We start from the raw sequence: 17,754 nt of genomic DNA on the forward strand, positions 1-17,754 counted from the left end.
GAATAGACTCTCCATTTCTCTTAGTTTTCTCATTTTAAAAATGAGTGGATTGGATTAGATGATTTTAACAATTCCTCTGAAAACAATGTTTGTGTTGTAGTCCATAACAATTTATATAAATGACCGTTTAATTCTATCATGTACATTGTGATATGTTTTAAATAGAATATCGTAAGCAGTTGTTACAAATTTTAAAATGCAGAGAACCAAATTTCCATTTGAAATTTAGCATGTTAAATTTAACTGAATTTAAGTCTAAATTTAACTGGATCTGCACACTGAAATTTTCAAATAGATTGTTTTTAAGACCATGAGGGATTTCTTGTTGTTTCTCATTTTCTGTGTTTTGCACGTCAAATGTGAGAAAAAGACAACCAACTTAACACCTTAAAAACCACTAATGTTGTTTTGACCTTAATGAGAACTCAGGAGGCACAAAAACAGAATTGGCTAAAGGAAAATTAGAGTTAAGATGGAAGCCATTCATTTGCCTAAGGATGGTTCAGTGGCTGAAGTCATTCATTTCTGGCAGCTGCCGTTGGCCAGGTTACCCAAAGATGGAGAGAGAGGAAGGGAGTAGTAGACACAGGTCATTCTCACTTCCCCACCCCCACGGGTTCAAATGCCCTCACAGGTATGGGTTTTTCTCCAGGGTTTCACCTGCCACTATAACACTTCCTGAGAAGTCTACCCAATCTCTTAGGTTTTTACCTGGCTTGTCATCTTAGATACAAAAACCTCAGAGGACAAATTTTTTTCCTAAAATAAATGGGAAATCAGCAACAATGATGATGCTATTTCCTACCTCCCAACCCTTTCTTTGTCCTCCTTTACCCTTCTTGCCCAAATCAGTTGATCATCCCAGAGGGCAGGGTTGCAGGCACTGAAATTATAGGCAAGAGGAAAGAATAACACAGATTATCTTTTTCTACAGAGACATGAGTATTTGTAGTATTTTGAATTTTTGGTCTGTCTGATGGAGCATTTCAAACATTTGCAGATCTAGATTTGTAGATTTTTCTGAACAAGTTGCCAGAGCTATCAAAGTTAAGAAAAGCTCTTGACTTTTGAAGAAAGAACTTCTTGTCTAAAGCTAGTATTTTCTCCTATCTTCAGAGCAAAACCAATGGCTAAGTAGATCCCTAAGACCGCTTCCTTCTCTTTATATATAATTTCTGATATAGTTGTATGTATATACACATCTACATTAATCAACTCAGATGAAAAACTTTACTAAGAGAAACTTCGAAGGAAAAAGAGCCACAGGTATAGGGATGAATGACCTTATCTTTCTAAATGTGTTTTCTGTTATAGCACTGGATATAGATAAAAATGCATTCATAATGCTTTTAACAAAAATAGTTCTGAAATATAATTTCTAAAATTTGTTGCCCAGAGGCTAAAATAAATTTATTAGCCACAGATGAGTACTCTGGTTCTAATAGGTCTGCATATGTGGGTAAGTATATATCATGCCTAACGTATGTTATATATAGTTTATTTATATTCCTCCAACAACAGCTTGATAAACATTGTCTCCACAATTAAATTATCTTTAAATCAAAATTCATTTTTGAATATTTATAGATCTGTCTCAGTGCATATAGGGCCAAAAAAGAATATAAAATAAAAACAGACATTACTTGTAAGACCGACATAAGACCGACTCACTTACTGAGTTTTCAATAACCCCAAGTTAAATAACGTTATTTTCATTTTACAGATAAGAAAACTGAAGGAGAAAAATGTTAATAACTTGTCCAAGGTCTCACAGACTTTGCTAGTGGTAGGCTGTTATGGTTTCAAACTCAGTTTTTCTAATTCTAAAGCCTTTATGTTTTCCACTCTATCATACTATATATTTTTTTACTTTACCCCCCCTTTTTTTTTCTTAATAAGGGGAACTAGCTATGTTGTCCAGGCTGATCTTGAACTCCTAGCTCATGCAATCCTGTTGCTTTCAGCCTCCTTAGTAACTGGGACTACAGACACGCCATTGTACCCAGCTCATTATTATTATTGTTATCATTATCATTATTATTATTGAGATGGAGTTTTGCTCTTGTCGCCCAGGCTGGAATGCAATGGTGTGATCTTGGCTCACTGAAACCTCTGCCTCCCGGTTTCAAGCGATTCTCCTGCCTCAGCCTCCCGAGTAGCTGTGACTACAGGAGCCAGCCACCACACCTGGCTCATTTTTGTATTTTTTTTTATTAGTAGAGATGGGGTTTCGCCATGTTGGCCAGGCTGGCCTCGAACTCCTGACCTCAAGTGATCTGCCTGTCTCGGCCTCCCAAAGGGCTGGGATTACAGGTGTGAGCCACCGTGGCCAGCCCCAGCTCATTATTTTTAAGGCATTCCTTATTGTAATTTTCCAGGGAAATAGGAAAAAAAGTTTGGAAATAGTGGAAAAGTCAGTAACTTTAAACTAGTGTTTATTTAAAAAATAAACACTAGTAATAGTAATGATATTAGTTGTATTTATAGTATTAAAAACTATTACCTATACAGCCTAAGGAGTCATTGAGGACTATTATAAAGCCAGTTAACCAAGAGACACATTAGGGGCACATTTTTACAATTCTCTACTTTGCTTAATATATGACTTTAGTAGCATGAAAATGTACAAAACACTTAGCATTCCGTTGTATAGTATGCTATGTCTTTGTCATACTTGAAAGCACTTCTCAAAAAGATGTTTGAACCTTCAGAAAATTTATATACTCTCAGAAAAAAAAAATGTTCTATATATGTTAGCTCAGGTTTGCACAGAAGACCCCAAAATGGGATTAGGCAAGAATTGTGGGAGGGAGCTAGAAGAGATGGGAGAACCCTCAGACTGAGGTCTGATTTGCATGGGGAGAAAAGAGGAAAGGGAGGAGAACTGGGTGCCCAGACAGTTTTTCACAGGTCGTTTTGTGAATTCAATTGAGATAATATATGTGAATGATTTAACAGTTTCCGGGTTCTAAGTAAATATTCCATAAACATAGGTTTTGTTTTTAATTTCAATTTTTAGAAATCATTGCAATGAGAATTATAGATACTTGGTGCAAGTCAACTGCCCTGTGCATTTTTCTTGTAACAAAACTGTACCGTTATAATGGAAAATTGATGTCAGACCAGTGGTTCTCCTTCCTTGACGGCTTAGTGAGCAATCTTCAGACATCCTTGAAGCTAGAAAACTTTCTAGGTAAACCCGAGGGAAAGCGAAAGCATTCAGAGTCAACATTTTCCTCTTATGTCTGCTTAAATAAAAACTTTATTCTAGAAATATTTTACTTTAAAAATCTTTGTAGTTTTATAAAATATCATGCCCTTTGCAAATATTTTAGAATAGAACATTTGGAATAAACAGTAAAACTCAAAGTATTATTCTGTCCAACCAATTCTAATTTACACTTAATTTAAAAGTTGAAATATTCTAAAATAAAATAAAAGTTGTGTCTACATAAACAAATTAAACTGACCTTTGATTTAACAGACAAGTCAATTTAGTAAAAGTAAAATTGAACCTTTGAATCAAAACAATGATTTGCTGTGTTTGATATGAGAACAAATATTATTTGATTGAGCTTTAATTTTACATAATTTTTCTGGAACTTAAATTATATCAAAGTCATGGATGTTAAACTTAAAATTGGACATGACGTTTAAAAAATTCTTATTTTGACTTTGAAGGAAAAGGCAAAACTTGTACATATTATTGTAATATAATAAATATACAAAATAAATATTATATTTATATTTTATATAATAGATAAATATATAATAAAATAATATTTGTTTTATGTGATGCATGACATTTATTGCAGCATCCTTTATTTTAACATTTTTAAAAAGTACATACTCATTATAGAACATGTAAAATATTCAGAAAAATATGAAGAAAAACAAATTAAGGATAAAAATAAATTTGTCCTTGGTTCTACTACCTAGAACAGCCATTGTTAACATTTTAATATATTTCTTAAATAAAGTAAGCTGGGATAATTACTCCTTAATGCTAAAAATAAATGTTACGATTAATACTGTAGTATCATGTTCTCTTATTCAAAATCATGTTTAATTTTTCTCTTTGGTTGTGGATCAGTGATTATTAACTCATTATTTTACCTTATAACAGCCTTAACTTCTCTTAAAAGTGATACACAGAAAATGTTGTTTCTTACTTAAAGAAAGTTTAAATCAAGTTTCTACGTTTGGGACAGTTTATAATGTACTATATAGAGAAACCCTTGTCTCTTAAAACTACAATTGGGAGTTGCTATTAAAACAAGGAAATCGTTAACACAAATGTGCCTTCTAAAAGTGTAAATGAAGTTCCAGAAAGACAAGAGCATTGTCTACCAAATTTCTTCTGCACATGGCCCAGGGCAACTCATTGTCTTAACAAGTAACATTTAATAAAGAAGATGGTAAAAGTTTAAACTGCTAATGTCAGTTTAGGTTCCATATGCCACAGGCACAAAATCTAGAGTGTGAGATTTGGGATTACATTTACTTTTCTTTCTTTGTTGCCATAGATATATAAGAAATCTGTGACCAGAAAAATTTTAAGGGATAGAGAAAATGAGATAATAGAATTTAGTACATATCTACCATTTTTTTGGTTTTAATTTTTTTGAGACGGGGTGTTGCTCTGTTGCCCAGGCTGGAGTGCAGTGACACAATCTTGGCTAACTGCAGCCTTCGCCTCCCAGGTTCAAGCCATATCTACTCTTTCTAAAAAACGTTTTCCAGTGAAGGACACTGTCATAGGTGTCATAGCATTCGTGCTTTAGTGTGGATTTGGGTGTTACATTGAGCAAAATAGATAACTGTCCATTTCCTATGTGCAATATACTTTTGAATCAACTACAGGCTTCAAGTGGCTATCAGTAGGATAGAAAATGCCATTTGTGATAGATCACAGTTAAGAGATTATATAATAGAAAAGAAAACATGTTACAGTTTTTAGAAAAAGTTATATTTTTAATAAAATGGACTTCCTCTTCCCTCAAGAAGCATCTTTTTTTAATATTAATTGTGAATAGGCAAAGGATTTGTTTATTTGAGATATTTGCTTTGGAAAAAATAAGAAAAATAATTTGAGTGAAAATTATTGCAATTAGGCAAAGGTAGTGGGGAGAGAGAGAAAGAGAAAATCTGGCAATCAGAAAAGAATACGGTGAAGTGGAAAGGCCATGAGCTTTGCGATTACATAGGTCTGAGCTTAAATGAAATTGGGGTTTCATTTCTGGTTCATTACATTAATAATTATGTGAAGTGATTCCTCTGAGGGCTATTTTCTTCATCTATAAAATGGGAATGTTTCTCAACTATCATTTATTAAACTCTTAGTATGTACCAGGTAATTTGCTGAATTCTTTACATTTTCATCTTAATTAATTAGAGATACTACTGTTTTCTAAAGCAAGTATAATTGTTCCTATTTTATAGAGAGAAATCAGGCTCAGGAAAGTTATGAAACTTGCTCATCTTCCATAGCTAATAAACGGCAAATTCAGGTCTGTCAGTGTTCTTTAACCACAATGCTATCTTACCCTCCCAATGGTAACAGTTAAGTCATAACAAAAATTATAAATTGATGATTTAAATATTTTATATCATGATAGTTGAGATAACTCTGTTCTTTTTAGGAAGTGCCAGCAAGGGAAAATTAGTCAGAATAGCATTTTGACATCTGTCTTATTTCATTTCCTGCTGCTGTAACAGAATATCACAGATTAGGTAATTTATAAACTAAAGAAGTTTGTTTGGCTCATGGTTCTGGAAGCTGGGAAATCCAAGAGCATGGTGCTGGTATCTGTTGAGGGTCATCCCATGACAGACCAGCAGAAGGTGGAAGGGCAAAAGAAAGGGAAACAGACAGGCAGAGTCCCATGATAACTAACCTATTCCCATAATAATGGCATTAACTCATTCATAGGGGTGGAGCCCCCGACCCAATCACCTCCTAAAGGTCCCACCTCTCAACACTGTCACAGTAGCAATTAAATTTCAACATGAGTTTTGGTGGGGACACTTACACCACAGCACTTCATCCCTGTTGCCCCAAAATTCATCTTAGTCTTATGTACAAAATACATTCATTCCATCTCGATAGCCCTCAAAGTCTTAACTCATTCTGGCATCAACTCAAAAGTCTCATCTAAATCAGATAAGGGTGACACTCAATGTACAATTCATCTTGAGGCTAATACTCTCCAGCTGTGAGCCTGTGAAATCAAAACAAGTAATCTACTTCCACAATACAATGGTGAGATAGGCATAGAATAGACATTTCCATTCCAAAAGAGAGGAGCAGGGAAGAAGGGGTAACTGGTCCCAAGCAAGTCCAAAACTCTTCAGGGAAAGCAACATTAAGTCTTAAATCTAGAGAATAGTCTCCTTTGGCTCCATGTCCTGCGTCCTGGGCACACTGAGGTGGGAGGTGGGCTCCCAAGGCCCCTGGCAGCCCTGTCCCTATGACTTGGCTGGGCTCAGCCCATTCTTTAGCTCTCTCAGCCTGGAGTTTCACACTGGTATCCTACAGTTCTGTAATCTTGGGGGTCACTCCACTTCCACAGCTCCACCAGGCATTACAGTTTGAAACCTAAATGGAGGCAGTCATGCCTCACAGCTCTTGCATTCTTCATGCTTACAGACTAAATACCACATGGGCATTGCCAAAGCTTATGGCTTGTACCTTCTGGAGTAATGGGGCTGAGCCACTTGAGTCACAACTGGGGCAGCCAAAAAATGCTGCACCAGAATGTGGGGATCAGAGTCCCAAGGTGGGTCTTGGCAATGAGCCTGTGTAGGGAGCCCTGGGTCCATCCCCTGAAATGATTCTGACCTGTGATCGCGGATATAGCCTTAAAGATCTCGGAAGTGCCTTTGGGGTCTTTCTCCCACTGTTTTAATGAATAGCACTTGGCTTCTTTGTATCCATATCAATCTGTTTTTAAGAATACATCCTTAATATTATCTCCCAAACACACGTTTTCACTCTTTACCTAGCCAGTCTGCGAATTTTCTGTCTTTATTTTCTAATTCTCTTTTAATTATAAATTTTATCTTTAAGTCATTCCAGTATGCAGTTAGAAGTAACCTTGTAGCAGCCTGAATGCTTTACTGCTTAGATATTTCTTCCACGAGATATCCTAGTTTATCACTCTTTTAAGTTCTGCGTTTCATAAAGTCCTAGAACATGGACACAATTCTGCCAGGGTCTTTCCTACTTTCTTTTTTTAAAAATTTTTATTTTTTGAGATGGAGTCTCACTCTGTTGCCCAGGCTGGAGTGCAATGGCGCAATCTCAACTCACTGCAACCTCTGCCTCCCAGGTTCAAGCGATTCTCCTCCCGAGGTTCAGGAGGTTCACTCTCCTCCCGAGGTTCACTGCAACCTCTGCCTTCCAGGTTCAGCCTCCCGAGTAGCTGGGATTCCAGGGGCATGCCACCACGTCCAGCTAATTTTTGTATTTTAGTAGAGATGGGGGTTTCACCAATGTTGGCCAGGCTGGTCTCGAACTTCTGACCTCAGTGATCCACTTGAGTGTAATGCTGGGATTACAGGCATGAGCCACCACCCCTGGCTCCTACTTTCTAACACTAATGGCCTTTACTCCAGTTTCCAATATCTTGTTCTTAATTTCTCTCTGAGATCTCAGCAGAATTGCCTTTGCTGTCTACATTTGTATCAACATTCTGGTCACGACCACATAAGTAATTTCTAAGAAGATTCAGGCTCTTACTAGTTCTGTGGTCTTCTTCCGAGCCCTCATCAGAATCACCCTCAATGTCCATCCACAGCAACCTATGCTTTTTCTAGCCTACTCCTCAAATTATTTTAGCCTCTATCCATTACCCAGTTCCAAGGTCACTTCCACATTTTCAGATATTGCTTATGGCAACTGATACTTCTTGGTATCAGTTTTCTTAGTTTATTTTCTGCTGCTATAACAGAATACCAAAGACTAGGTCATTTATAAAGAAAAGAAGTTTATTTGGCTCACAGTTCTGTAAGTACAAGAGCATGGCACCAGTACCTGGTGAGAGTCATCCCATGGCAGAAGTGAGAAAGATGGAAGGGTGAGAGAGAAAAAGAAAAAGAGGATAGAACTTCTGTGATAACTAGCCCACTCCCATGATGATTAAACCACTCCTGCAATGATGGAATTAATCCATTTAGGAGGGCAGAGCCCTCTTGGCCCAATCACCTCCCAAAGGTCCCAACTGTCAGCACTGTCACAGTGGCAATTAAATTTCAACATGAGTTTTGGCAGGGGCATTCAAAACACAGCAACAGCCTTTATAGAATTTATCTTCTGATCAATTGTTTGACTTCATAATCCCACTCTCACTCTCTCTCAAAAGTGCATAGTCATATAAGTTACTTATTATCTAATGAGGAATATAGGTTTGGAGTTTGTGGAAAGATTTATAATACCCTGGCAATAGACAGTGGAACTCCTGACTATCACACAGTGATTAGAAATCACTATTTTTGGTTACTAGTCATATTGGACCTGTATTCAGAAAAGTCTTCCATTTAAATAGAAAATCAATGTTACACCAAGAAAGGGCTGAAGTAAAGGATATTGCATCAGTTATTTCTCTAGTCAAATACAGCTGGAATGATCAAAAAAGTTAAAGGACAGTGGCAAGATTGTTCCTGATGACCTGTGACTGTAATAGACTCCCTGTCCCTCATAGTTACAGCATATCAGAAGCAAAAGACATTCAAGCAAAAATATGAATATAAAAATTTAATATTTAACATTTGTAAATGTTTTTTATTTTTATTTTAATCAATGGTGAGATTTTTCTAGCATGTTCAGTTTAGTTCAACAATAATGAGTGCTTGATATGGAAGAAGCCAAGCATATGGCTACACAAAAATGAAGATGTGGCTTCTTCTGTTCCCCCACCCCCAGGGTGGAGGGAGCTCTCTTCCTACATGGTGGACAGACATGGCACCAGATGAGTCACTATGCAGGATGCAATAGTTGCTGTGCTAAGAGACATTATGCGAAAATAAAGGTCCTGCCTGCATGCTGAAATGTTCATCACCATTTTCAAGTTTTAAATGCATAGCAGTTCTAAAACTGTTGCTTTTAAGGAATTGGGTACTTGTAAAGGAAACAGAGGGTCATCCTAGAAAGAAACATGATTATTAGGGGAGGTCTCAAGGCCAATGTAGAGATTATACTCACAGATCAGAAACACAGTAATTGAAAAACTAGAGGACCTACAACTCAGAAATGATGCTTTATAATAAATTTAGCTACTATTTTTATCTTGTGTACTTCATTGAAAGCCTAAACTAAATTTTAGCTTTTTTTATTACTACAAAATTAATGCGTGTTGTTTTGGAAAATAATAATATAATAATAAATATATAATAAACATATAATAACAAATATAAAAATCACTTGTAACTTCACAAAGTTAACATTTTGCTGTATAGGGTTCCAGTATTTTTGCATTCATATATGAATAAAATAGTCACAAATAATGTGGTCATCCTATAGATATAGTTTTGTAGTCTGCTTTTTTCACTTAATTTCATTGGATTTATTATTAAGGTCTTTCCACTTCAGTATATGGTACAGTATTTTTAAAGACTGCATAGTATTCCATTGTAAGAAAGTACATGAACTTTAATTTACTCAATTTGGACATTTAGATTGTTTTTGCTTTTCTGCTTTTATGAACAATGCTGCAATAAAAATACATGTGCATATATCTTTTCACCTGGCTGTAATGATTTTTTAGGGCAAAATCTTAGAAGTGGAATTACTTTTGATATAGGTTTCTAATTTTTTTCTACAAAGCTTAATCAATTTACACTCAGTAAGCTTCCCTCACACATGCAGACCCAATCCTGGTCAACCTTAGTATTTAACGTTTCACTGTTTGTCAGTTTAATAGGTAAAACCATATTTTGTTTTTTTAATCTTATGTGTCATGCTAAATACAAATTTACAAACTTTTTGGCAGTATTCTTTTCTATGTTTGAATCATTATATAGACACATTGATTTGAAATCCTGAGGACTAAGTTATACAGTTCTGCATTGACTTTTATTCAATTCTTTACTAATTTTCCAATTTTTAAGCTATTTCTATTAACATACACAAGTCAGGTCTGAATTGCATAAACATCTTTTTTATTAGAAATAAGGTAGCCATTCTCATCTATCTTCAAGTGCTCTGAATCTGTATTTTTGCTTTAAACATGAAACCACAGGCCAAGTTTCGTTTCACATTTACCACTTCTCCACCTGAGTTGTCAGTTTTGCTTTTGCTCTAACTCAAGGGCAAATGAAAGGGCATCTCATTAAATCACTGTGCTGGGCAAGGTTCATGTAGAGTTATCTACTTTGCTTTGCATACTTTTTTTAGTTTGTCATTTGGAAATAAATTTAAACCTCATACTGTTCAAGATGTGTTCTTGCGTTTAAAATAATGAGTCTATACGTTTAAAGTCTTAAAGATTTTTAAGACTCGAGAGTCTTAACATCTATAAAGACAATGATAGCATTTTCATTTGAGGATGCTAATGTGAACACTTTAAGGAAATGTAACAATGTTTAGGAAATAACCATATCAAAATGACAATTACATTAGTGACTTGTATATGGAATAAGTATGGGCTTCTCCTAAACATTGGAAAAGACCAAGGAAAGTTATTTGACTTGTAATTTTCATTGTATATACCAAGCTCTTCGTGGGTGTCACTATTCCATTCTTTGATTAAAAAAAAATAAGCAACTATGTGGATTCTAAACTCCATGAAAAACAAGTTCTGCTTCTACCTTTTTAACTCCTATAGAGTCGAATAAAGTGATATACATATATCACTATATATATTTATTGTTCAACCTTTTTTTTGTTTTTGAGATGGAATTTCGCTCTCATTGCCCAGGCTGGAGTGCAATGGTGTGATCTCAGCTCACCGCAACCTCCACCTACCAGCTTCAAGCGATTCTCCTACCTCAGCCTCCCGAGTAGCTGGGATTACAGGCATTTGGCACCATGCCCAGCTAATTTTGTATTTTTAGTAGAGACAGTGGGTTTCTCCTTGTTGGTCAGGCTGGTCTGGAACTCGCGGCCTCAGGTGATCCACCTGCCTTGGCCTCCCAAAGTGCTGGGATTATAGGCATGAGCCATCACGCCAGGCCTCAACCTTTTTTTTTTTTTTTTTTAAATAGAGATGGGGTCTCACTATGTTGACCAGGCTGGTCTCAAACTCCTAGCCTCAAGCGATCCTCCCATCTCGGCCTCCCAAAGTGCTGGGATTACAGGCCTGAGCCACTACACCCAGCCATGTTCAACTCTTTAGTAGAAATTTCTTTATTATTATTATTATTATTATACTTTAAGTTTTAGGGTACATGTGCACAATGTGCAGGTTTGTTACATATGTATCCATGTGCCATGTTGTTTTGCTGCACCCATTAACTCGTCATTTAGCATTAGGTATATCTCCTAATGCTGTCCCTCCCCCCTCCCCCCACCCCACAACAGTCCCCAGAGTGTGATGTTCCCCTTCCTGTGTCCATGAGTTCTCATAGTTCAATTCCCACCTATGAGTGAGAACATGCGGTGTTTGGTTTTTTGTCCTTGCAATAGTTTACTGAGAATGATGTTTTCCAGTTTCATCCATGTCCCTACAAAGGACACGAACTCATCCTTTTTTTTTTTTGAGACAGAGTCTCGCTCTGTCACCCAGGCTGGAGTGCAGTGGCGCAATCTCGGCTCACTGCAATATCCGCCTCCCGGGTTCACGCCATTCTCCTGCCTCAGCCTCTCCAAGTAGCTGGGACTACAGGCGCCCGCCACCATGCCTGGCTAATTTTTTGTGTTTTTAGTAGAGACGGGGTTTCACCATGGTCTCGATCTCCTGACCTCGTGATCTGCCCGCCTCAGCCTCCCAAAGTGCTGGGATTACAAGCGTGAGCCACTGCACCCAGCCGAACTCATCATTTTTTATGGCTGCATAGTATTCCATGGTGTATATGTGCCACATTTTCTTAATCCAGTCTATCGTTGGTGGACATTTGGGTTGGTTCCAAGTCTTTGCTATTGTGAATAGTGCCGCAATAAACATACGTGTGCATGTGTCTTTATACCAGCATGATTTATAGTCCTTTGGGTATATACCCACTAATGGGATGGCTGGGTCAAATGGTATTTCTAGTTCTAGATCCCTGAGGAATCGCCACACTGACTTCCACAATGGTTGAACTAGTTTACAGTCCCACCAACAGTGTAAAAGTGTTCCTATTTCTCCACATCCTCTCCAGCACCTGTTGTTTCCTGACTTTTTAATGATGGCCGTGCTAACTGGTGTGAGATGGTACCTCACTGTGGTTTTGATTTGCATTTCTCTGATGGCCAGTGATGATGAGCATTTTTTCATGTGTTTTTTTGGCTGCATAAATGTCTTCTTTTGAGAAGTGTCTGTTCATGTCCTTCGCCCATTTGTTGATGGGGTTGTTTGTTTTTTTCTTGTAAATTTGTTTGAGTTCATAGTAGATTCTGGATATTAGCCCTTTGTCAGATGAGTAGGTTGCAAAAATTTTCTCCCATTCTGTAGGTTGCCTGTTCACTCTGATGGTAGTTTCTTTTGCTGTGCAGAAGCTCTTTAGTTTAATTAGATCTCATTTGTCAATTTTGGCTTTTGTTGCCATTGCTTTTGGTGTTTTAGACATGAAGTCCTTGCCCACGCCTATGTCCTGAATGGTATTGCCTAGGTTTTCTTGTAGGATTTTAATGGTTTTAGGTCTAACATGTAAGTCTTTAATCCATCTTGAATTAATTTTTGTATAAGGTGTAAGGAAGGGATCCAGTTTCAGCTTTCTACATATGGCTAGCCAGTTTTCCCAGCACCATTTATTAATTAGGGAATCCTTTCCCCATTGCTTGTTTTTGTCAGGTTTGTCAAAGATCAGATAGTTGTAGATATGCGGCATTATTTCTGAGGGCTCTGTTCTGTTCCATTGATCTATGTCTCTGTTGTGGTACCAGTACCATGCTGTTTTGGTTACTGTAGCCTTGTAGTATAGTTTGAAGTCAGGTAGCATGATGCCTCCAGCTTTGTTCTTTTGGCTTAGGATTGACTTGGCGATGCAGGCTCTTTTTTGGTTCCATATGAACTTTAAAGTAGTTTTTTCCAATTCTGTGAAGAAAGTCATTGGTAGCTTGATGGGGATGGCATTGAATCTATAAATTACCTTGGGCAGTATGGCCATTTTCACGATATTGATTCTTCCAACCCATGAGCATGGAATGTTCTTCCATTTGTTTGTATCCTCTTTTATTTCATTGAGCAGTGGTTTGTAGTTCTCCTTGAAGAGGTCCTTCACATCCCTTGTAAGTTGGATTCCTAGGTATTTTATTCTCTTTGAAGCAATTGTGAATGGGAGTTCACTCATGATTTGGCTCTCTGTTTGTCTGTGATTGGTGTACAAGAATGCTTGTGATTTTTGTACATTGATTTTGTATCCTGAGACTTTGCTGAAGTTGCTAATCAGCTTAAGGAGATTTTCGGCTGAGACGATGGGGTTTTCTAGATATACAATCATGTCATCTGCAAACAGGGACAATTTGACTTCCTCTTTTCCTAATTGAATACCCTTTATTTCCTTCTCCTGCCTGATTGCTTTGGCCAGAACTTCCAGCACTATGTTGAGTAGGAGTGGTGAGAGAGGGCATCCCTGTCTTGTGCCAGTTTTCAAAGGGAATGCTTCCAGTTTTTGCCCATTCAGTATGATATTGGCTGTGGGTTTGTCCTAGATAGCTCTTATTATTTTGAGATACGTCCCATCAGTACCTAATTTATTGAGAGTTTTTAGCATGAAGTGTTGTTGAATTTTGTCAAAGGCCTTTTCTGCATCTTTAGTAGAAATTTCAATCCACTTATATGCTTTTTGTAATTGCGGATGTATTTATGCATACATATGCCATTTTATTTTGTGTTTTTTATTTATTATGCTTTTTCTTTGCTTTATTTTCTCCTTTCTTGTATTCTGTGTTTTGTCAGTAGATAAAATATTTATATTCATCTCAAGTACTTTAGTCTGAATATTAACAGCAACATTCAACAGATGCTTTTCAGCTGCAACTGCATACAGTATGTTTGTGTGTTTGTGTATGTGTATAAGAGAAAGAAAGAGGCTGGGTACAGTGGCTCATGCCTGTAATCCTAGAACTTTGGGCAGCCAAGGTGGGTGGATCACTTGAGGTCAGGAGTTTGAGACCAGCCTGGCCAAAGTGGTGAAACTCCATATCTGCTAAAAATACCAAAAAAAAAGAAAAAAAAAAAAAGGAGTCTGGCATAGTGGCACATGCCTGTAATCCAGCTACTCGGGAGGCTGAGGCAGGAGAATCACTTGAACCCTGGAGGTGGAGGTTGCAGTGAGTCAAGATCGCACCTCTGCACTCCAACCTGGATGACAGAATGAGTGAGACTTCATCTCAAAAAAAAAAAAAAAGAGAAAAAAAGATATTTTGTGAATGTGTAACTGCAATATGCCTGTTTTAGAATCCACCAGTTACAATAAAAAGATTTAACAATTTTTACGGTTGTCATACTGCATTGTGTACGATAGACATTTTGCATTCACAGTTTGATGTTTGAGATTTTGACTGAAACTCCACAGTTGTATAACATAAAAAGCAGACATTTAAACCACTGACCTGTGAGGTGATGTGGAATGAGTCACTTAACTAGTGAGTCAGGCCAAACACTTAGGATAGAATCCTTTCAACTTTTCTTTTTATACATTTTGCAATAGCTCTGAAAACATTACATTTTATTTAATTTGTATGAAGTAAATTATATGCTATATTGAAATTCGCAAATTTAGAGATTTGTGAAGGTTTTACAATGGATGGTTATGAAGTACAAAGGGTCTATATATACTCTGTAAGGAAAAGAGCGGTATTGCTTGCTGAAGACTTTGCCACAGATTTTTTTAAATTAAAAATAAAGCCTCTAGTCATATGTAGGTTTTGATGCATAAAATTTTATTTTCTGAATAAACATCACAATAGTAGTTCATATCTCCTGTTTCGTATATAATTAAGAGCAAATGAAAGTGCATTTAAAGTATACAGATCACAAATATGCTAGGCAGGAGGCAGGAGCACTTTTTTGTTTTATTTTGAACTAATAGAAACACAGAAATAAAATATTTTAAATCAGAATTGATAGGACCTAGCAAGTAAAAATGTTAAATTTACTATCAATGTTGACAAACATGAGGTACTCATAGATGATGTTTAACTCTCTCTAACATGGAAGTCTTAGAAAACTAGTTAATTATTATATATATTTAATTAGCAAATAAGAAAAATCACTGAATAATGTCAAATTGATGAACATCCTTTACTAGGTTGGCAGATAATTTTAATAATAATGTGAATATTTTATCATAGATCCTTAAGCATGTACAGCTAACTCAGAAAGTTTCACTGTAATTTGAAAGTACCTTTGGATCTTAGAAATTTGGTGCTTATATATATAAACCAGAAATTTTTTAGTTTAATAATGTCTGCCCAACTAGCAGAATACTTTCCCCCTACTTTTAGATGAACAATGAACATTTTATGTAAATTTACATTTCACTACCATTTACCTTGTCATAAGAACCTTTATGAATAGTTTGATACTTTGGATATTTAAAGTAGGGTTTTTTTTGTTTTGGATTTTATTTTTAATACTGTAGGTTTATCTTAGGATGCAATTTCCACTTGTCATATATGTTTAGGAAATATAGCTCTATTAAGGAAATGACAAAGATAACAAGAACCAATGAGTGTAACTCACCCTAGGGTGGATTTTTACATTTGCAATATAAAATCAAGTCAATGGCACAGTTGTTTTTCCCTGTACACTTATACGTAAAGTCTAGTCATAATCGTTTACTTCTAAAATTGATAAAAACAAAGAATGTTGGCTCAAAAAAAAAAAACCTTTAAATAATAACTGGCATGTGCAGGGGAAAATCCAATCCACATCAAGCTCCGTGAAAGACAGAAGGAACTCGCAGTAGTCAGTAACTGTTCGCAGATATTTTGGTAGTTAAAATTACCTGCTTGCTTTTTCTCCTATGGCACCTCTTTCTCTAATGGGGCTGGAGCCATTATCTTGCTGGCAGTTTACACCAGTGGTCTGGTTTTAGAAGCAAATTTGTAATTCTTTTAGTTTTGCTCGGCTTTTATGAATGAGCTCTGTAGGAAAACAGGTTCTTTGTGGCACGCACATTTGACAAGTCATTTCTCACTTCTGAGATCGCTAGGTAGAATAGAGAGTGATTGGAGGAGTCAAGATGAATCACAGAGGAAGATTTTTTTCCACTCACCTTACCATCATACTGTGCATTTCTGCATCTATTTAAAAATTAACTTGTGACCCCTAGTAATAGTCCGTTCTCAGTCACGCACATATCTTCCCTTTAAGACTGTTCTTATAATTTTTCACTACAGAAGTGATTTTGACTTGTTAAGAGTGGACAGGTTAAGGGACTCCCAGGAATATCAGGTTAGTTTCAACCTTTCAATACAACCTAAATGGAGTAAATGTGTTTGGGACTATGTTTGCGACTATGCGTGTCTTGAGTACATTTCTTTTAAAATTAATTATAAAGTATCAGACTACACATTACCTAGGATTCAATGGAGACCTTTTCTGGGGTAAGTTTAAAAAAGTTATTTGAGAAATGCTTGAGAGATCACTATCCTTTCATGTTTGTCATTTACATCCTCGCAGTAACTTTGGACTACTTATGCAAATGACAACAAATAATGTTAATCTGTAGTGATTTCCTTGTGTATTACTCTGAATTATAAAAATTTTATTTTGTTTTCCTAACTTTGGATATAACTGGCAAGGCATGATTGTGTTAGGATGAAAGAGTAATTTTCTGGAAATTCTTGGCAATGTGTTGATTTGTTCTTTAATGACATTAAATTATCACAGACTAGCCTTTAGGCTAGTTTAATTCAGGTAATAAAAACAATGAAAAGGTATAAATATGAGTCTGTGTTTCTATGTATATCTGTAAGTGTATGTATATGTAGAATATCTCCGTTGTATAGAAATAGAAATTGTTCAAATTAAAAATGAAGAAATATTATTATTATTATTTTTGAGACAGAGTCTCGCACTGTCACTTGGGCTGGAGCGCAATGGCGCAATCTTGGCTCACTGCAACCTCCGCCTCCTGGGTTCAAGCGATTCTCTTGCCTCAGCCTCCTGGGTAGCTGGGATTATAGATGCCTGCCACCATGCCCGGCTAATTTTTTGTATTTTTAGTAGAGACAGGGTTTCACTACATTGGTCAGGCTGGTCTCGAACTCCTGACCTTGTGATCTGCCTGCCTCGGCCTCCTAAAGTGCTAGGATTACAGGCGTGAGCCACTGCACCCAGCCTATGGTTTTAAAAATATGCAAAATGTCAGACAACTAATTTGTAATAAACTTTTTAATGCTATTGTAATGTAAATTACATTTCATACCAGCAGAATCCATATATGACAAAATAACATGTGAACTTAATCAAGCTTTGAACTTTTTTCTATCAGAGTTATACTACCTATAAAATTATATCTATTTTTTTCTTCCACAACTGGTGCATTATGAATGTAAAATAAACTAAGATTTTATTAAAGCCTACAATTATTATATCTATTTAAAGTACTAAAAAACCAATAATATATATTTTTATTTGGTGTTATTTTAAATATTCTCAGCAAAAT

General features: G+C 36.3%; 1 protein-coding gene across 1 annotated transcript in view; it reads left to right on the top strand.

Moving 5' to 3' along the window:
- The first annotated feature begins 16,466 nt into the window (after positions 1–16,466).
- CLDND1 (claudin domain containing 1) overlaps positions 16,467–17,754 on the top strand; it is a 30,460-nt gene continuing 29,172 nt past the window's right edge. Inside the window, exon 1 of the mRNA XM_032150337.2 lies at positions 16,467–16,538. The gene's annotated coding sequence lies outside the window, so the exon portion shown is untranslated. The remainder of the gene's footprint in view (positions 16,539–17,754) is intronic.

The sequence above is a fragment of the Hylobates moloch genome, unplaced genomic scaffold (genome assembly GCF_009828535.3).
Source record: "Hylobates moloch isolate HMO894 unplaced genomic scaffold, HMol_V3 SCAFFOLD_4, whole genome shotgun sequence".
Taxonomy (NCBI): Eukaryota; Metazoa; Chordata; class Mammalia; order Primates; family Hylobatidae; genus Hylobates; species Hylobates moloch.